Raw genomic sequence first — 21,727 nt, forward strand, 5'->3', positions numbered from 1 at the left:
CCAACCATTCCACAAGCTGGCCAGGACCAGTTCACTTCTTTCAGGATTCTCTTGGGACCTGGGAGGGGCAAGGAGCTGGGAGAGAACAAGGCAGAAAAGAAATGGTGCAGATTGGGTAACAGGAAACACCCAGGGAAACAAACGAATGAAGAGGCTGCAGAAAAGGCTAGGGCCAGAGTGTGGACACATCTAATGCCAGACTGAATTAGAGTTTGAGCTGAATTCCATGAGTAACACGAGGACAGAAAACCATTGAATAGGGAAGGGATATAGAAAAAAACATTGTATCAAAAAGATTAATCTGGCATGTAGGAATCAAATAAGAGTCAATATGTCAGTGGGAGGTAATAGTAGCCAGAACCTGGATGGTGAAATGGAAGGGAACATTTGGGTGTAGAAGAGAGGTGTAAGTTATTTTGTGTTGTTGAGAAGGAAGTATGTTGCCATTTTGTTTTCCATGTTTCAGTGTTTTAAAAATTGAAATACAAAATGAATTATATATTAACTACATATTGTATAGTATGTATTTTTCATTATAAACATTATAGTAGGAAATTTGGAAAATAAAAAAAGTAGAGGGTAGAAAATAAACTTGCTTTCAGTCTTTCCTGTACCCAGGAGAATCACTATTGACATCTTGATATATTTTCTTTTAATCTTTTTTCTATACCTAAATATTTAGGTCGATTATTTTACATAGTTACGATTATGTTATGCATACAGTTTTATATCAGTTTTTCATCCATTGTCTTGTGAGAAGTGGCATAGTAGAGTGGTTAAAAGTACAGATTCCAAAATAGGCTGCCTGGGTTCAAGTTCCAAAATCTGCCATTTACTAGCGGTGTGACCTTAACCTCTCTGTACCTCAGGTTCCATAGCTATAAAATGGTAGTAACAGTAGTAACAAGCTCATAGAGTTAAGAAGATTAAATGAGTTAGCATATGGCAATCCCTTACCATCTGGTTATAAGTAGAATGTGCTAGGTACTTCACTAAGTTATTATAAACATGTGTGAGACATTTTTAGGATTTTTCCTCAATGTGGAAAGTTGGAAAATTCACAAAGACTAGTGATGTTATTAACATTTGTAGGGAAGCGGGAAGTACAGTTTGGGAGATGGCAAGGAATATATGTGATTTTAATGGTGTTGAGTTGGAGTGACAGGCAACCAAATGGTGAAAATATCTAGGAGGGCTTGGAGATACAATACAGAAGTTCAAAAGAGAAGTTATGACCAGATATATGAATTTAGAAAACATTTTTCTAGAGGTGACAATTAATATCTTAAGAAAAAAAAATGAGACCAGTAAAGGAAAGAACGTTGAGGACAAAACTTTGCAGAATACTCACATTTCAAGAATGAAAGAAGGGCTCGACTCTCTCTCTGGTTCAGCCTCCTCACCTCTGCTCCAGCCTCTACCATGTCCACAACGCTGACTCAAAAGACCTACAAGGTGTCCATCTCTGGCCTTTGTGCCTTCGGCAGCCTCTGGTACTCGAGTGGGCCCAGCACCCGTATCAGCTCCTCAGCCTTTTCCCAGCTGGGCAGTGGCTACCAGGTTGGCCTGGGCACCAACATGAAACTGGCTGGGGGTTTGGTGGGGCTGGGAGTAGAGGGAGCATCACAGCCATCCAAATGAACCAGAGCCTGCTCAACTCCCTGAAGCTAGAGATAGACCCCATCATCCAGGCTGTGCAACCCAGAGAAGGAGCTGATCAAGAGCCTCAACAAGTTTGCTTCCTTCATCTATCAAATGTAGAGCCTGGAGCAGCAGAGTAAGATTCTGGAGACCAAGCACAACTTCCTGCAGCAGCAGAAGACAACTCGCAGTAACATGGACAGCATGATCAAGAGCTACATCAACAACCTTCCACAGCACCTGGACACGCTGGCCCAGGAGGAACTGAAGCCGCAGGTGGAGTTTGGCATCATGCAGGAGCTGGTGCAGGACTTGAAGAATAAGTGTGAGGACAAGATAAACAAGCACACAGAGATGAAGAATTAATTTGTCCTCACCAAGAAGGATGTGGGTGAAGCTTACACGAACAAGGTAGAGCTGGAGTCTGCCTGGAAAGGCTGACTGATGAGATCAACTCCTGCAGGCAGCTGTATAAAGAGGAGTCCCAGATCTCTAAGAAGTCTGTAGTGCTGTCCATAAACGACAATGGTTCCCTGGACCTGGATGGCATCATTGCCAAGGTCAAGGGCCAGTATGAGGAGAAGGCCAACTGCCGGGCTGAGGCTGAGACCAAGTAGCAGACCAAGTAGCAGACCAAGTCTGAGTAGCCACAGACATTGGCTGGCCTGTGTCACACAAAGATGGAAATTTCTGTGATAAACCAGAACATCGCTGACTCCAGGCTGAGACTGAGGGCCTCGAAGTCTGGAGGTCTTCCCCGGAGGCCACCATTGCTGATGCTGAGCTGCATGGAGAGCTGGCCCTCAATGATGCGCAGGCCAACATGGTTGAGCTGGAAGCTGCTCTGATAACTGCCAAGCAGGACATGGTCCCGCAACTGCATGAGTACCAGCTCATGAACATCAAGCTGGCCCTAGATGTGAAGATTGCCACCCACCACAAGCTGCTGGAGTCTGGGATGCAGAACATGAGTGTCTGTACTGAGACCACCAGCAGCTACTCAGGTGGGCTCAGCCTGGCTTATGGAAACTTCAATGATGGCCTGGGCTTCCAGGCCAACGCGGGCTCTGGCTTCTCCAGCCCCACCAGCACCAGCTCCTCTAAGACAGTGGTTGTTTAGAAGATTGAGACCCATGATGGGAAGCCAGTGTCTGAGTCATCTGTTGTCCTGCCCAGGTGAGTGACTACTGCAGTCCCTCCTGTCCTCAGCCTGTGGGAAAGGAGCTGTGCGGGAGAGCAGTGGGCTCAGCCCCAGTCCTCAGGTCACCCTTGGGGTGGGGGAGTTTACCACCCAGGGCACTGCCTCTTACCCATGCCCCCTGCTAAAAGCCAAATCAAGTGGGCTTTTTCTACCAAAATAAAGACTCAGGTGGCTCGACCAACCCTAAAGAGAAGGAAATGGAACTGGGAAAATTTTAAGAAAAGGTAAAAAACTAGAAAAGAAAATAAGAAAGCTAGGAGAACTAAAGTAATATAAGATGATGTTTGGTCATAAAAACCAAGTTTCCCTTGAAGTGGCCGAGCCCCATGATGGGGCAGCATAACCAAGAGATGGTGTCTCGCAGTGCTAGACACGCAGTTGGCAGGAGCCAATCCTTTAATATGACCGTCCTCTCCAGGATAAATCCTAAAAAGGGAGCAATTAAGACACAGGTCTGCCTGGCTCTGTTTTCTCTAAGCTTCCCTTCTACTCACAGTCCCTAAATCCTATTCTCCTCTGCCTCTGCTTCCCTGGAGCTCTGCTAAGCCTTCTGCTGACTGAGGCTTTTGCCACTCAAGTGGAGAACTTTAAGAGCTGATCCCTTAGGACCTACTTGGTTAAATGCCGTGCTAGAGGTGGGGAGAAATGAAGGCTTCCTTCTTACTGCATAATCCTATTTTGCAGGTCAAAAAGTGATTATGCCTCTCTTTTAAGAATTGCTACCATTCTTGTGATAAGAACCCTAATCTTTCAAGATTACAGACACCTCAGAACAAGGAGGACAAAGGTCTGTGTACTGAGCAGAAGAGAAAGCACGTTCATCTCACACTAGTACCCTGCTCTTTATTCTAAAAAGGTAAAAGAAGGGTACATAATTGGAGGTGTGAAAGGGCCTAAGAAGGTGCGAGAGAAAGGGACAGGTGCAGAGGCAAAGCTTGGAAAAGAGGAATGACAGTTTTTGAACAAATGCAGAGAAGAAAATGCGCAGTAATTTTGCAGTGGACAGGAGGAATGTGGAAGGAGTTGATGTAAGATGCGTTTGGCCAAGGGTGTGGACAGACGTGTAGGGGTAAAGTGCGTTGACTCGGGACAGGCACTCTGGTTCAGATACAAGTTCAGCCACTTACCTGTGAGACCTTGAAGTTCCTTAATCCCTCTGTATCTCAGTTTCTGCATCTGTATAAAATGTGCTGTGACAATAATGTTTACCGGATTGGCTTGTAATGAGGATTAAAAGCACAACTATGCCTATGTGTTAACTATTTTTATTTTAAATAATGATACTATGGTGTGTCAGATAATATTGAGAGAATCCAGTGACAGAAGGAAAGAGGCAGAAGAAAATCCATCTAGCACTTGTTGACCAAAATTCAGGCAATCAGATATTCAGCGCCGGGGAGTCTCGGTGCCTGCTTTATTTTTCTCCATTCCCTTCATCACCTGCGGAGGTATGACACTAATCAGCCTTCCACCACTGAAAATATAAGTTATCAGAGAACGAGGACTTTGCCTTGTTTTTGTTCATGATTAAGACAATAATTTAATAAATAAATAACAAATTAAAAGTATATTAACTTTCAGGGAAGTTTGTTCAGAACTGAGCCTGAGTTCGGCAAGACACAAGATGGCTAGGGAGGGGCAAATAGAACAGGTTTGGTGGGACCGGAAGGGCTGAGTCGGGAGGAATCTGGACAGGAAAAACAGGGTGGATGAAAGAAAGGAGGAAGCAAGGGGTAGGAGTTCAGGCTGCAGAGATGTGAGGAGCATTCTTGAATGTTCATGGGAGGATTTAATGGGACCCAGGCCAGGAAAATACATTCCCATTTGTTCTATTCGCATTTCGCTTCCCTTCTGTTGTCAATTTTTTGGAAATTACATTTGTCTAGATTAAAACATATTAAATTGTAATGGTCTCTTATATAATCTATTCTATGCTGTTTCTTTTTTTTTCTTCTTTTATTTGTGTATTGCTTGATAGAAATTTCAGGATTAGTTTATTTTGGTGGAAAGTTTTCTTGTTAAAGAAATCCCATTTGAATGTATTTGTTCATTTAAATTATGTTCTGTTTCTAATTTGTTCATTTGTAAATCATCCTACTTTCTTCCTTCTAATAGCTTCAGGATTTTATTTTTTTCTCTTTTCCTCTTTTCTAAAGTCTTGAGTTGAGTGTTTAATAATTTAAAAACAAAATAACTGTGTGTTTTCCTGACACTGGCCATTGTTTGTGGTCTCCACAGAGTGTGGAGGTTGGGACAGGGAGGGGCAGAGGGCAAAGGGATGGGCAAGCCTCTGCTGATTTGCATCCCAGGTGCCTGAATTTTACAATGGCTCATAATGTCAACACCACAGCTACAATGATTTTTCTTTGCAAACCTGAATCACCTTGAAACTACTGCCTTTGTAATTTTAAAGACCGCCTCATTTCTGTAACCTCACCCAAATGCTCTACCCAGTACTGTACCCCAGGCTGGTTTGCAGTTTTTCATTGATGATTTACAGACAGAATAATCTAGAATGATAAAAAGCAGAGATCCTGGACCTAAGTGATTCTGGGTTTACATCCCAGCTCAGCTACATCCTCACTAATGACCTTTGTCAGATTTTTCGACCCAGCCTCAGTCTCCTTGCCTATTAAATGGGAGTAATACTAGGGAGGCAGGATAATAAGAAGCTAGGAAAATTTCTTGGCAAGTGGAACAGGGGAGCTGAGACACAGAGTTAAACGGCTGAGCAATGTACAGCCAGACAATACATTGCAAGATATATTTTTTAAATTTTATTTATTTTTAGAGAGGGAGGAAGGAAGGAGAAAGAGAGGGACAGAAACAGTGATGTGTGAGAGAAATATCAATGGGTTGCCTCTTGCACGGCCCCAACTGGGGACCTGGCCCGCAACCTAGGCATGTGCCCTATCTGGTAATCAAACCAGCAGCCTTTCAGTTGGGAGGCTGATGCTCAATCCACTGAGCCACACCAGCCAGGGCTACAAGATATCTTTTTAAATTGAATTTAGTGGGGTGACATTGATTCACAAAACCATACAGATTTCAAGTGTGCAATTCAACAAAAACATCATCTGCACACTACATCACGAGCCCATCGCCGAAAGCAAAGTATCTTTCTGTCCCCATTTATCCTCCCTTTGCCCACCTCCGGCTATCCCTACTCTCTTCCCCTCTGACTATCACCACACTCTTGTCTCTGTCTCCATGACAGCTGGTTTTGGACAACTGTCAGAGGGGAGGGGGTATTGGAAGGCTGGATGAAAGAAGGTGAGAAGATTAAACAATCACAAGGTCTTATTTTCCCTATCCAAGGGAATTTAGGAGCAAATGGTTCACACATTCCAGACCATGCTGGGGCAGATCCCCTCAGCCCCAGTCCTTCTTCCGGGACATTCTTTGAAGGTGAAACTGACAAGAAAATGATCCTGACTCCTCTGTATGCTCATTTCGATCAATCAGCATATTAAAGGACACACCTGGAAAGCTGATAAATAGTCTATTGAGATCCTTCTCTAAAATTCCCACCTTTAGAAAACAGGTAAAAACCCTTAAAACAAAGGACCCAGTTCATGCTCTCTCTTGAGCACCCCCACACTTCTCCCTACCCCCGTTCTTTCTCAGGGTTGTTGTATCTTTGCTTTCCTTCTCCTAAGCTGTAAGGGTCCCGATGAGACTTGCAACCAGGGGAGCAGTGGGCAGTGTCAGCTCATCTTAGGCTCACCCTCTGAACCTGTCTCCAAGGGCTGCCATTTTTCCTCTGTAACTTGTATCCTGAGTCCACGCAGCCCAGTGAAGCTGAATTCTTCTGCTTCTGTGACTTTTTTTCTGAAGGGCCAAGGCAGTCTTGCCTAAGCTCAATTCTTTTCCTCACATTTCCAAAAGGCCAAGGCAGCTCTGTCTAGGCTCACCCCTATTGTTATGATCTTGCCTTTTCTACCCTAAGCCCTTCCTTTGTTTCACTGTCCCCAGCTTTAATAAATGCACTCTTCAAATCACCTGGACTTGTGTTGTGAAATCTTCCCTGCATGAAGTCAAGAACCCACACACTGCAGACTGTTCTGGGCCAGACCTGCCTCAGTCCCGGTCCCTCTCTGGTGACAATAGCACCCATCTCAAAGAGCAATTGTGAGCATTAAAGGAGATGATGCATGTCAAAGACTTATCACTAAAGAAATATTAGCTACTCTAGTTTGTAGCATTTGTCAAAGGGCCTCCACATACAGGTAATTAAATATCATTAGTTCATAATGAGATATTAAAGGCAATTTTTGTGGTCAACAACTAATTAATTACCAGAATTCGAGATTCTCTGTCATGTGCTCATTCTATAGGGTAGGTTAGCTCTTAGCAAAAACTGAGAGATAATGTTTATATACATATACTTTTTTGCTTATAGCACACAAACACTTCTTATATTCTCTAATTATTTCCTAGGGTCCTTATCCTCCCACTAAAATCTCCAGATAGGTTTAACGTGTTATACCTTCTGGCAGGCATTTATATTTTCACAGTAAATTCTGAAAAAAAATGAGAATGTCTTCAAGAGGTGGCGAATGGATCTCTGAAAGAAATTTAAGGCCAGGAACAGTGATGAACAAGGGGCCTTCTCAGTGAGTGCGCTTTCTTACTACATCTTGTGGTAGATGGAATTACGTCTTCCAAACACGCCCACATCCTAGTCCCCAGAAGCTGCCATCTCAATTTAACATGGCAAAAGGGACTTGGCAGGTATGATGAAATTTAGGATCTTGAGATGGGGAGATTATCCCGGATTGTCCAGGTGGTCCCAGTGTAATCACAAGGATCCTTACAAGAGGGGGATAGGAGGGTCGGAGTCAGAGGAGGAAAGGTAACAACGGAAGCAGAGGTGAATGGGAAAGGAGGGAGGAAGACCTGAAGATGCTATGCTGCGACCTTTGAAGACAGAAGAAGGAGCTACAAGCCAAGAATGCAGGTGGCCTCCAAAAGCTGGAAAAGGCAAGGAAATGGATTCCTCCCTAAAGCCTCCTGAAGGGAAGTAACTCTGCTAACGCCTTGATTTTAGGACTTTTGACCTCTAGAAGTTTAGGATAATTTATGTTGTTTTAAGCTACTAAATTTGTGGTAATTTGTTACAACAGCAAAAGTCTTGGATACATCTCATACTCCGTCTGTGATCCAGCTATCTCGTCTTTTCCACTAGTCAACCTTTAGGAGCAGCATCGGAGTTCAACCATGAAACCGATGGCTTGGGAACTGTCTGACCATTAGTAGGGAAATATTATGGTATAGGGAACGAAGTGTTGGTTCTGAGCCACTGCTCTGTGCTTTGCAGGTTGGGCCCAGCCCAGGGTGCCTGCCTGACTTGGCAAGTGAAAGCTGAAATCCAGGCCAAGCCTCATCTGCCAAGAGGTACCCCTACTGTGAAGTGGTATTTTCTGAGAGGAAGAGACACCTTTCCCTAATTTGCACAAAGGTACCAGGTGAACTAGCAACAGTCCTAGAAGGTTTATCCTGATTCTGTCAAGGACCAATGGGTTGAACTCATGTAAGACAATTTGCCTCTCCGGGTTTGCTACCAGCAACTCTTTTGGATAGAAGCTATAATTATTAGGTAATTAACTTCTTTGCTGTTCACACAAGGGAAACATCAGATGAGTGAACTCTCCCTGACTCCACTCCAGTCCCACTTGCCTTCTTGCACGTAACACATGCATATTTCATGTCGCATATACTTCTTGCCTCAAGCATATACCTCCTACCTCAGGACCTTTGCACTCACTGTTTCCTTTTCCCAGCACATGACATCCTTCCTGTGTTCACTTAGGTCTCTGCTGGAGAGGCAGCTATTAGAGAGATGTTTCTTCACTGATCATTCCACTTAATAGCATCACCCTTATACTTTATTCCCTTACTCTGCTTAATTTTATTTACATAACTTCTCACGGTCTAACACTGTGTTCTTCATTTGTTTACTCTTTGTCTCCCGCACTGGGAAAAAGGCCCATAAGTACAGTGTTTCATTTGCTGATGCACCCTCGGCACCCACTGCCTAAGCACATAGTAGATGTTAAGTAACTCTCTGTTGAATAAATGAACTTTTCTCCTCATGTTAAACCTGCCTTCCCCAATAGGATGCTTAGATGATTCACGGGTTGTTTTGTGTGTCATTTCACTCCCCGGCTCTGCATAAAGGGGAAGGGGAAGGTGATTAGTGTGCTGCTTCTGGGTGTGTTCTGGTCCCCTTCTTACTGGTCCCCACCTTCTAGGACGCGGCGAGAACGTAATGAGGCATATAACAGAATGGAAGGTTTTGTTTAAAATTGACCTTGTAAAATTTCTACTTGTTGCCCTGTTCATCTTCACTTGTAAAATGACAAATTCTTCAGACTGCAAACTCATGCTTATCAATGAAAAATATTTACACTTTACAATAATCATTGGAAAACTAATCTTTTAGTTTTCATTGTAATGCCTCAAGTCAATATTCGGGAAAGAGCCACTCTTGTCCCTGTCCTTGGCCCCACCCTAATTTTTCCTGTGTCGATCCTACTCCTATCTCTTTGAACTCTCTCCTACAGTCTCCACACCCCCCAGCCCAGGTCTGGCTAGCCCTTCGGGTGGGCAGAACCTCACCTTCCCCTTTCTTTTTCAAAGAAGCTAGTCATTCTAATACTTATGGATTGGGCACTTTCATGAAACATGTGCCTGAGTAGAAAAATTGCCCCATTTTTTGATTCTACTAACTTAAAGTAACTCATCTTTGTGCCCAAGAGTAACTTCTAGTGAGGTTTTTAATTCTTTCAAGCTTAAGGGCTCCCAGATGGTGGGAGACTGAAACAGGAATTTTTATCGCTAAGACTCACATCATTTCTTTTTTCTGTATTTACTCCCTGTAAGGTGTGAGGCTCTCATGCCTACCAGGTACACAGGCCCACACCTCTGTACTCAGTATGTGTTCCTTGATACACTGACACAGAGAGGTGTGGCTTTTCCTATGAGGTTAACATTCTGTGGGGACGGGATGGTGATGGATCCCCAGCCTAGAATCACTGCTGTTTATTGTTTTCAGCATATATTTTGAAACATTTACCAGCCACTAGAAGACTCTAAAAATATAGATTCATATTTGAAATAGCCCGAGTGAGTATTAAACTCTCCACTGTCAATTCCTCTGTCAATGTTGGCCAGAGAAATTTGGAGAGAATTTGGGGCGAAGTTTGGAGATAACTTTTATCTCAATAAAACAGTAGCAGTCCTTTTCAGCCATGCGGACTTTGTCCCTAAATAGCTGAGATCCACATCAGTGAGAACTGCCTCATGTAAAACAAAAGTATGATTTCATTATCTGAGAAAATTGGCCTCCCTATGGGAAGTTCATTAATTTGAAATGGAAAATAACCAGCTCAGAAAAGGATGGGTGGGATTTTGTCTTCCTCTTTTTCCTGTAAATTAGGGGAAAATGACTTTGGCTGAAAGATGGCTTGGCAAGATGTTTGGCTCTTTAAAGGAAAAGCCTGTCAAGAGCAGATAGGTTATGATTTCCCAGAAAGCAAGGAATGCATGAGAGGCCACACATCTGCATTCATTCGTCTCTCAGCGGCTTACATCACAAGAGGGATTCCATTAGGCTCACCTTTTCCAGGCAAAGTTCCCCAAGTGTTCTCTATAAGAACTTAAGGGCCAGTTAGTGACTACCTTCAAATTTCCAGATGCCTATCAGTGTCTTTCTCTGTTTTCCTTTTTCTGCTCCACCCAATTCTAGGTTAATGTTGTGGGTGGGTGAGAAGAGGCTGGGAGAGAAGTAAAGAAAAAATGATAAGAATTCCTTGCTTTTAAAAAACAGATATATTGAAAGCAAAGTTAAACAAAAAACAGTAGATTGCATGCTCTAGTCTGTACAGATGGAAACAAATCACATGTAAACACTATTTGCATAAGCAGTTCATTTTTCAGTTTCCTTTTTAGATTCTTTTCATCATTCTTTTTCTCCCATAGCCAACTTTTTTCTCTTATTTTTCTCAACCGGTTTCAACTTTCCTCCTACAACTCCTTCCTTATCTTTCTCCTTCCTCATTCAATTTCTTTATTTTCTCCTTTAGCATCTCCTTCCCCCATAATTTCGCTCCCCCACAGTAGGCAGTAGTGAGAGAAAGTTCTGGATTCCATGTCCCACAACCTAAGATGGAAAAAAGCTGTGAAGTCAATTTGGTTTATGTGGCATCAACAATAGAGCCTTTTAAAACTTTTACACGGACCTAAGGTAATACTTAGGAGAAAACCTCTTTTAATATCTCCATATTGTCCCTTTACATTAGAAAATTTTTAAGTTGCACTGTTATAATATTTATTAAAAACAAAATGTAAGAACTTTTGCCTCGTAAATATAACCAGAGACATTGAAATAAAGAACAAACTGACAGTAACATAACCACAGGGAGGAGGGGAAGGGATAATGAGGTGGTAGAAGGGGAAGGGTTGTCAAGGAACATGTATAAAGGACACATGGATGAAGCCAAAGTGGGGAAGGATGGAGAGGGTGGGAGGAAAGTGGAGACAACTATACGTTAACTACAATAAAAAAATTAAAATTAAAAAAAAAGAATTATTGCCTTGTGACTATTTCAGTACTATTTTAAAAATCAAGGCTAAGATGCAGGGTAGCTTCATAATTGTAGGTTTTATCTTTTTGATTTTTATTAGCTTTATCTTTTTATAGTTTTGGTATAATATATCATTATACCAATCTCTAGATTAGAAGTTTTCTTGGCCCTGGCCAGGTAGCTCACTTGGTTAGACCATCCTTCCCATATGCCACGGTTGCAGGTCTGATCCCTGGTCAGGGCACATACAAAGTTAGGCACAACCAAAGAATCAACCAATGAATGAATCAATAAGTGGAACAATAAATTAATGTTTCTTTTTCCCTCTCTCAAAAATCACTAAATAAAAAAGTTTTCTTAATTATAATCATTAAGTTGGCTAATTGTTCTTTTCTTATTATTTGATATCAGTAGTTAAGAGACAACACAGTAAAAAAAGAAAGCATGTTTTATTTTATTCTTTTTTTATAAACTGTTTTGTTCGTTGTGTTGCAGCGCCCTCTTACTTGGATCCTGGGACAGCCCCTCTTTAGCCCGCAGGAAATTCTGGTCCTGAGTGTGAAGTTCTCCCATCTTTCCACGGCAGCCTCCCAGCAGCCCTTTGCCGCGTCGTGTTTGCCACCCTCCGTGTTACTGCCTTGGATGGTGTGATTGTTCACTTCATGTTTTAACTTGACTGGGCTACAAGGATGCCCAGATAGCTGGTAAAGCATTATTACTGGGTATGTCTGCAAAGGTGTTTCTAGAAGGCAGCAGCATTTGAATTGGTGAACTGAGTAAAGCAGATGGCTCTTCTCAAAGTGTGCTAGCATCATCCAATCTGTTGCTGGCCTGAATAGAACAAAAAGATGGAAGAAGGGCAAATTTGCTCTCTGTTGGCATTGGGCCGTCGTCTTCTGCCCCTGTACATTGGTGCTCTCTGTTCTCAGACTGAGTTATGCTACCGGCTCTCTAGCTTATGCTACTACTGGTTCTCTAGCTTACAGACAGGAGATAGTGGGACCTCTTGGCTTCCATAATTATGAAAGTCAATTCCTACAATAAATCAATGTCTCTGTGTGTACTTACCTATACCCTATTATAAAATGACATGCCTCTGTATTTTCTTACGTTAAATTCTGTAGGCTCATGAATAATAGCAAAAAATGACTTAAATGGTTTATGTAAAAGGTAATTTGACATAATGTGATAATCATAGTGACCACATTCTTTTATATTCTATTTTCATAAAAGTAAAATATGCTGCCTACTGGGAAAGGGAAGGCTTCTGAGAGGACTAATAGTGACAGGGGGACATATGACAAGGGAATTGGAGAGACTGGAGGACAAAGATCTGGAAGGCTGGGGAGCACAGCAGTGTTTAAAGTGTGGGAAAGCAGGCACAGGCTTGCAATGGGTAGGAAAGGTGCTGAGAAAGAGGCCAGTCACCGAGGAAATGGCTCAGAGATGAATGGGGCAGAAAGTACATTAACAGGAAGTAGAAAACGTTAGAGGAAATAGCACTGGTCTGGTGTCTGGTACTTCTATTATGGTCCCGAATAGATTTAAAAAAATCAATAGGTGTTAAAAGAAAAAGAAAACTGGGCAAACCATGGGACTACTTGAAGGACAATTTGTTGTTTTCACTGAGCTCTCAAGATGTGAGCTTTAGAAATCTTGATCATAAGATCTACAGGATGATCTCAGCAGGCATTTCACGAGGTCCACAGTGCAAGGGGAAGAATGGAAGGAGTTGGTCAATTTACAATCTATTACATAAGGAATGTCCAAAAGAAAAGAGGAAGACTGCAGGCAGAACTCTGTCACAATGCCAGCGGGCAGGCCAAGGACAGAGTGTGAGATCTCTTCTTATTACTGAGAAGTGAAGTGGTTGCTGGTGATTTCGTAGTTATGTAGTTAAATTGATATTGCAGTTGCCTCAGCTGAGAAAGAGAATGAACAGATCCAGGTACAGAAAAAGAATGTGTATTTGAAGAAGAACTATGATAGGTAGAAGTGGGATATGCCATTCTTCTGGAATGCCTTACCTGGAGTATATAGAGACCATGGCTATATCAGAAAGAATGTCTTCATACATATTCATCCTGAAGCACCGAGTATTAATTAACTGTACAAGACCACTTGTCTGGGGACAAAAGCTGCAGAGGAATTAACTTGGGACTGGCTTGGAAATGAAGCTGTTGGTGTTTGCTGATTGCCTGATGAGTCGTTGAAAGTAGGAACCACTAGTTGAAAGTGTACTGATTGAGTTAAACTCTCTAGCTTAGATCAGCCACGATTCTATGTCAGAAGAAACCAAATTGGTTGACCTCTTTAGTAGCTGTCCGTTCCTGTACTTCTCTAATGTCTTCAGGTGTTTCATCCGTGAAGAAAGATAGCAATAGCACCTGCATCTCACACACACAGTTTTTGTGAAGAGTCATTGAGATAATGAACAGAAAGCCTTTGGTGGTGGCAGCAGGACTGCGGGCAGTCAGGGCTTTGGGGCCGGGCGTCTTGGCCTGGGTCCACGTCTTGGCCTGGGTCCACGGGGACCTTGGTGGGCACAGGGGACTGAGGGAATGGCCTGGAGTCTGAGGAACTGGAGCCTGAGTGTTACAGAACCACTCAATGCTGTTGTGGAACAGCTATGGGGTTTGATTGCCCGCCTCCCAAGGCAAGAATTTGGTGAAAAAGGAAAGGAGTTTATTTAAAGTTGATACATATTTAGAATAATGGCAGATTTCTGCCAGTAAGTTCCGTTCCCTTTAAAAACACCCCCCAAAAAGTAACCCTGCCTCCCTCCGCGGTGCCAGACTAGTTCCAGAATACATCACTCAGAAGTACCATCTTTCAGAGAAACAAAAGTCTGCAGCTCAGCATTCACCGCCACAGTTCAGCTCCAAGCATCTCTCATGTGTCAGTGTGTTTGCCCAGGCAGGTCCCTGCAGCTCTGCCAGCTCTGCCACCATCCTGTCCCAGCAGACCTCCAAGCATACCTCCCACCTCCTAGCAGACCTCTTTCAGACCTCGTGCTACTGGGCCTGAGCATTTAAATGCTCAGCTCAGAACTTCCAGCGTGACCTAACACCCCGCTCTTCCTGTGGTGCGTTAGTGTCCAGAATTTTTTGTAAACTCCCCAGTGCCTTTGACCCTCTTTCGGTTGCCATCCTTAGGCAAGAGTTCCCAGTGACCCCTGAGCATCCAGGGTGCGCATCTGCCCCCGCAGCTCTCTCACTCAGGCCCCGTTTGAGCTTCCCCCCGCCCCTCCCCTCCGTGTCACAGTCACTCTGCCGTGCACGTTCTCATGGTCAGGTACGCAATTTTGCAGCTTCCAAAGTTTCTCTGTTCAGGAAGGCAGAGGTTGTTAATCTGCCTTTGTTATGCCATGTGCCTTAAACGCTGTATTTTACACTTTTTGGGCTTACCTTCCTGCTCCCGTCCTGCTTTTAGGTAGGACTGTGGGGATGTTTCCCTATTATCAGGGGACTCGTGCTGGTATCCTGTTACAGGAGGAGCTGCCGCAGTTGCTGGAGCCGGAGCCTGAACAGGAGCTGCCCTGCTCTGGCCGCCCCCTCCCTGGAGCCCCAGGCCCTGGGCCTGGCTCTGCGTCCACCTGCCCCCACCCGACAACCAGGGGGAGGAGGAGCCCAGACTGGTCGAGGGTGACCTGGGGGACGGCGCCATTGAAGACCCGGAGCTGGAAAGTGATCAAAGCTGCAGTCAGGGAGATGGAGGAAGAGGCTGGGAAGCTAAAGGATTTACAAAATGAGGCAGAGAAGCAGATGAATGGGAGTCGACCGCCAGGCAGTGCTGAGGAGAAGATGCGGGCTGATGCCCAGTCCATCCATGTTGCCCACGTGGGCAGCGGTGCACCACACAAGAGCTGGAAGCGCACTCTTGTGGCTGTGGTTCTCCTGTCCCCATATTCTGTGACAGATTTAGCGGCAGTCCTCTAGGGTTTGCGTATACAGAATTCTCAAAGAGTAGTGAAGACTCCCCTGGCCTTAGACGAGCCCCTATTTAGAGGAAGAGAAACCAAGCCAAACAAACCAACAAACCAGGCGTCAGTCAACAGGCCGGGGTTTCCCATGAGCCCACCAATGTGGCGTGGGGACCACCAACAGGTCAGGACCAGGATTCCACTGTGGTTTTAACAGCAGGCTTGCCCTCGGGGTGTGTCTGCAGGTCCCCCACCCCCACGGGAGGGACCAGAGTAGAGCAACTTCATGGTATTCCCCTTACTTTAAAAAGTATGTATTAGGAGGAGAGAGAAGGAAAAACAAAAAATTAAAGAAAGGGGGAAAGAATTAAAAAAAAATCAAGATGACCTTGGTGGAAAATAGAGATAGACAGAGATAGAGATTAGACAGAGATATACCGTGGCAGGTTGAAGAACCCCATACCTGACTGCTAAGGAGGGACCTGCTTGGAGGAGTGAGTAAGGCCCAGGGCGTTCGGCAGGGACTCCACTCCACTGCGCACACTGCTCTCACAGTTCCTCCCCCACCCACTCCGTGGGGCATGGATGGAAGGATTTCACCCCGGTGGGGGCTCCTGAAGGGTAGGTGGGCAAGGATGGTAGGAGGCAATGTTTTTGTTTGTTTGTTGTGCTTTTTAAAATCCAGGTCCCTGGAAGGACACCAAACTGTTCTGTTTGTTACCTTCCCGCCCTCTCCTCCCTCACTTTCATTCACAATGCTCTCCTGCCTGCTCCTGTCCTGCAAGGTCGACCACCCATCCCACCCACCCCTCTTCTGGCTCCCTGCTCCTCCAGATCCCTGGTAGTGTGTTTTATTTCCCTTTGTTTCTTTTTCTGTTTTGAATGTCTTTCTTTGCAGCTTTCTGTAGCCGGTTTCCTCACTCCATCGCCCCCAATGGCTCCCGTGTAAATTCCCCCTTCCCCTGGGGAAATGCACTACCTTGTATTGTGGGGGAGGTAGGAGCGTTTTTTTTTTTTTTTTCTTTGCCTTTTTCTCTTTTATTTGGAGGGAAAGGGAGGAAGTGGACAGAGAGAGGTGGGAAGTGGGTTTTGTTTATTTTTTAGTTCATTTCTAGGGTGGGAGGATTTAAGCAAAATATGTGTCATAAAGTTGTTTTTGACAATTAAAAAAAAAGTGTTTGGCATATAGTAGGACCTAGATATGTGTTAGACCTTAAGCCCATAGGGACTGTTTTGGCAGTTTAGCATTAAATCTCCAATGCCTAGCAAGAGTGCCAGGCAAACCATAGGCAGGCAATGGAGGAATAAATGAGCCAATCTTTGCATGCATCGCTACTCTGAACTGTAACATTTTAGGTTGTGGCGGCAGCCTCTTTGACTCCAATCTTTCTCCCCTTTCTCCCTTTCTCTCATCCATTGATTTTCAAACTTTTTTATCTCATGCCACATAAACGAATTTCTAAAATTCTGTGACACACCAAAGATATGTTTTTTTGCCAATAAGACAAAAGATAGGTAAAATTTTGATTCCTTCACACTGGATGGCTATTGTTGTGCTGGTTGTTGCCATATTTTAATTTGACAATCTAAGGGAAAAGAAGGCAGTGCCCCTGACTCAATAGGCAGGTATTGCATGTTTTAAAACATTCTTTCACCGCAGTAGCTAGAAATCGCTGCCTAATCTCTTCTTCAAAACGCCAACAGAGTTTTCTAAAGCACAATCTGGTCATATCACTTTTAACTAATTTTTAAGTCTCCCTCTCACACCCAGATAAAACCCAAGCTCCTCAGCATGGCTTAGAACACCTTTCAACCTTGGCACCTTGGCCCATGTTTACTTCTTTTTTCAGAAAATCCAAAAGACTTTGGGGCACCTTAACAAATGATAGTCCTTCCTTCTCAAGGTACACTGATTAGAAATTTAATGTTGCTGTCTTTAACACATACCTAATAACACACACCTTAAATAAATATTTTTTCTCACATGTTGAAAAATCTGGGAGTGGAAAGTACAGAGCTTGCTGAGCTGTCAGACTTTCGCTTCAGAACTGTGACCGTCTACATCAACGACATAGCTATTTGGGCTAAGAACTGGGACCACCCATATCAACAGCCGTGTTAAAAAGAACCCCACAAGATTCACCGAAGGTAGCCATTCTGACCAGTGTGATACGGTAATATGGGGGAACCCTCGTGCACTGTTGGTGGGAATGCAGATTGATGCAGCCACTGTGGAAAGCAGTGTGGAGTTTCCTCAAAAAAAATTTAAAAAATGAAATTCCCTTATGATCCAGTGATTCCACTTCTGAGAATTTAATCCGAAGAAATCCAAAACACTAATGCAAAAGAATATAAGCACCCCTATGTACATTGCAGCATTATTTACAGTAGTTAAGTTTGGGAAGCAGCCCAAGTGTCCATCAGTAGATGAATAGATAAAACAACTATGGGGCATTTATACAATGGACTACTACTTGGCTGTAAAAAAAAGAAGAAAATTTTACCCTTTGCAACAGAATGGGTGGACCTGGAGAACATTATGCTAAGTGAAATAAGCCGGTCAGAAAAAGATAGATATCATACGACTTCACGCATGTCGAATATAATGAACAAACTGAACGTACAAGCAAAATAGAGACAGACTCATAGATAGAGAGCAGGCTGACAGCTCTGGGGGAGGGAGTTAGGGGGTGGAGGGATCCAGAAACATAAAAGGACTCGTGGACAAAGAACACAGTGGTGATTGTAGAGAAGAGTGGGTGGAGGTGGAAGAGAGTATAAGGGGTATAAGTGGTAATGGAGAAAAATACAATAAAAATTTTTTAAAAATACAAGAATTGGAGAATTCACACTGAGTATGGAAGTGCCTAACCAAGTATGGCTTAGTTCTTGGTTCTAGAAAACTTTGCCCAAGGGAAAAATGGTAACCAGTAAGTAACTTCACTATTGCTTCAGGGAATTTCTGTACACAGTATAGCTGAAGCAACAGTTTGCTCACTCTAGCAAATAGCTCCTTTTAAACAACAGCTTATTTATTAAGAAGCACAGCTAATAACCTGTCAAGGTGTTCTCCCTTCCTGCAATGAGTTCTAATGAGCTAAGCATTTCTTTATTAACATGTCATCTGGTGAAATTTGGGGGGATTTCAATACTATCCTTAGCTTGTGGCTTCTGTCCTCTTTTTGGAGACAACATATCTTTATGCTAGGCTTAAAGAAATGGGAAGGATGAAGGGAAAAATGTACACACCAAATAACCTTACCTTGTAAAACAATTTGGACTGCCGAAGTATGAGCACTCCAACTCCACCATTCTGCTGTTAGGAAAACCAAAGTATCAATAGTTCACTTCTCTGTGTTCCATAATATGATACTCAGAGTGAAATGGGACCTCCCACTCTTTTATTTGAAAGAGCTTTTATTTTTATTTTATTTTTTAAGGTGGCTTTTAAAAATATATATTTTATTGATTATGTTACTACAGTTGTCCCATTTTCCCCCCTTTATTCCCTTCTGCCCTGCACACCTCCTCCCACCGGCATTCCCCCACTTTAGTTCATGTCCATGGGTCATACATACAAGTTCTTTGGCTTTTACATTTCCTATACTATTCTTAACCTCCCCCTATTCTACCTACCATTTATCTTTCTTATTCCCTCTATCTTTTCCCCCATTCTCCCCTCCCTTTCCCCCGCTGATAACCCCCCCCCATGTGATCTCCATTTCTGTGATTCTGTTCCTGTTCTAGTTGTTTGCTTAGTTCATTTTTGTTTTTGTATTTTTAGGTTCAGTTATTGATAGTTGTGAGTTTATTGTCATTTTGCTGTTCATATTTTTGATCTTTTTCTTAGGTAAATCTCTTTAACATTTTATTTAATAAGGGCTTGGTGATGATGAACTCCTTTAACTTGACCTTATCTGGGAAGTACTTTATCTGCCCTTCCATTCTAAATGATAGCTTTGCTGGATAGAGTAATCTTGGATGTAGGTCCTTGCCTTTCATGACTTTGAATACTTCTTTCCAGCCCCTTCTTGCCTGTAAGGTCTCTTTTGAAAAATCAGCTGTTAGTCTTATGGGAACTCCTTTGTAGGTAACTGTCTCCTTTCCTCTTGCCTCTTTTAAGATTCTCTCCTTATCTTTAATCTTGGGGGAATGTAATTATGATGTGCCTTGGTGTGTGCTTGCTTGGGCCCAACTTCTTTGGGACTCTCTGAGCTTCCTAGACTTCCTGGAAGTCTCTTTCCTTTGCTAGATTGGGAAAGTTCTCCATTATTTTTTTAAATAAGTTTTCAATTTCTTGCTCTTCCTCTTCTCCTCTGTACCCCTATGATTTGGATGTTGGGACATTAAAAGTTGTTGTGGAGGTTCCTAAGCCTGTCCTCATTTTTTAAAATTCTTGTTTCTTCATTCTGTTCTGGTTGAATGTTTCTTTCTTCCTTCTAGTCTAAGCCATTGATTTGAATCCCGGTTTCCTTCCTGTTACTGTTTGTTCCCTATGTATTTTCCTTTATTTCACTTTGCATTTTCTTCACCTTTTCCTCTATTTTGCAACCATACTCAACCATTTCTGTGAGTATCCTGATTACCAGTCTTTTGAACTGTGCATCTGGTAGGTTGGCTATCTCTTCGTCGCTTAGTTGTATTTTTTCTGGATCTCTGATCTGTTCTTTCATTTGGGCCTTTTTTTTTTTCTTTTTCCTTTTTTTTTTTTTTGTCTCTGCATTCCTGTTATGTAGTAAGGGGCAGAGCCTTAGGTATTCACCAGAGCAAGGCAACCGACATCACTGAGTTGTGACTCTGTATGTGGGGGAGGGGTCCAAGAGGTAACAATGGTACTTGCTCAGCTCTCGGCTGGCTTTCAGTGACTTTCTCCACTTCCTACAAGCAAATCGGGCCCTTCTGGTGCTGATTCCTGGGTGGGCGAGTTTGTGTACACTCTAGGACCCTGTAAGTCTCTCCAATGAACTCTCCTGGAAGGCTGGGAGTTTCTCCCACTGCTACCTCAACCCCCACAGGTTTTTTCAGTCAGAGGCTTTGAGACTTTATTTCCCTGAGCTGGATCCCTGGGTTTCGAGATCTGTCTTGCTCCCCAGTTGTTCCTCCTGGTTTATCTGCACTTGAATGTGGGACCACATGCTCTGCCAGCCGCCACCTTGCCCACCTTGGTCCACCAGCCACTGCCTCGCTGCGAGTCCTCTCCACCTGGGCTGCTGGTCTCTGCCCCTCCTACGGGTCTGGATGAATGTGTCTTCTTTAACTCCTTGGTTGTCGTACTTCCATACAGTTTGATTTTCTGGCAGTTCTGGTTGGATTTTGTTTTTAAATATGTTGTTGTCCTTCTTTTGGTTGTGCGAGGAGGCACAGTGTGTCTACCTACTCCTCCATCTTGGCTGGCTGAAAGAACTTCTATTTAAAAGATCTTCCACTCTTTTATTTAAAAGAATTCCTGTCTTGTTATCTTGATAGTCTTCCAATGCCTATCACAGGGACTTATACTACAGTCCATGTCCAGGAAAGATTGTTGAAAGACGTAGAAAATTTGGATGGAGTGAAATACTTGCTTTTCAAATTTATTTATTGAGTTTTTAGAGAAAGAGAGCGAGAGAAGAAAAGAAAGAGAGAGAGAGAGAGAGAAGCACTGACTTGTTCTTCCATTTACTTATGCACTCACCGGTTGCTTCTTATGTGAGTATGTGCCTTGACTGGGGACTGAATCCACAGTCTTGGCCTGTCAGGATGATGCTCTCACCAACAGAGCTACCCAGCCAGGGCTGAAGTAAAATACTTTCAATGTTGAGATGAAATTATCCAAAATAACTACTGATTCCCCAGTATTTGCAACAAGTATAACAAATATATGTATCCCAAGCTCTTCTTCCCTGAGATGGCCCCAGCGCATTTGTAAGCTCTACAAATTGAAAGAACCAGCTCCATGGAATGTGCATGCCGAGAACTTTGAATTCTTTATTGTGGCTTATTGAGCCATGATGCTTAAAAAGAAAACTTTTTCCAGGTTCAAATCTAACATGTGCTTAGGGCAGAAGTTTACATATTGTACAATGAAGCTCTCACTGCCTACTGTCAACAAGCCTCTCCACCGTACCCCGTACCAGGGGAGAACAGGTAATCCTTCCATTTATTACCTTTCAGGTAATTTTCAGTGCATTTAGAAGCATATGTATCTATACAGACAAACTTAAAATATGATTAATGTTATATAAATCATATCATGTGAAATTTTCCACCAATTGGTTTCTTTCTGTTATTTTTAGAGCACTTTCCATGTTGACAGCTATAGTTCTGATAATTCTTTTTAATCACTGCATAGCTTCTATTGCGTGAACACGCTCTAACCTGTTGAACTCGATCTGCTAC

General features: G+C 43.1%; 2 pseudogenes; both read left to right on the top strand.

Annotated features, from left to right (window-relative positions):
- The first annotated feature begins 1,422 nt into the window (after positions 1-1,422).
- LOC112304935 (keratin, type II cytoskeletal 8 pseudogene) lies at positions 1,423-2,821 on the top strand (annotated as a pseudogene).
- Positions 2,822-12,727: 9,906 nt separating this feature from the next.
- LOC112304931 (polyadenylate-binding protein 2-like) lies at positions 12,728-15,504 on the top strand (annotated as a pseudogene).
- Positions 15,505-21,727: the final 6,223 nt, after the last annotated feature.

This window comes from Desmodus rotundus, chromosome 4 (genome assembly GCF_022682495.2).
Source record: "Desmodus rotundus isolate HL8 chromosome 4, HLdesRot8A.1, whole genome shotgun sequence".
Lineage (NCBI taxonomy): Eukaryota > Metazoa > Chordata > Mammalia > Chiroptera > Phyllostomidae > Desmodus > Desmodus rotundus.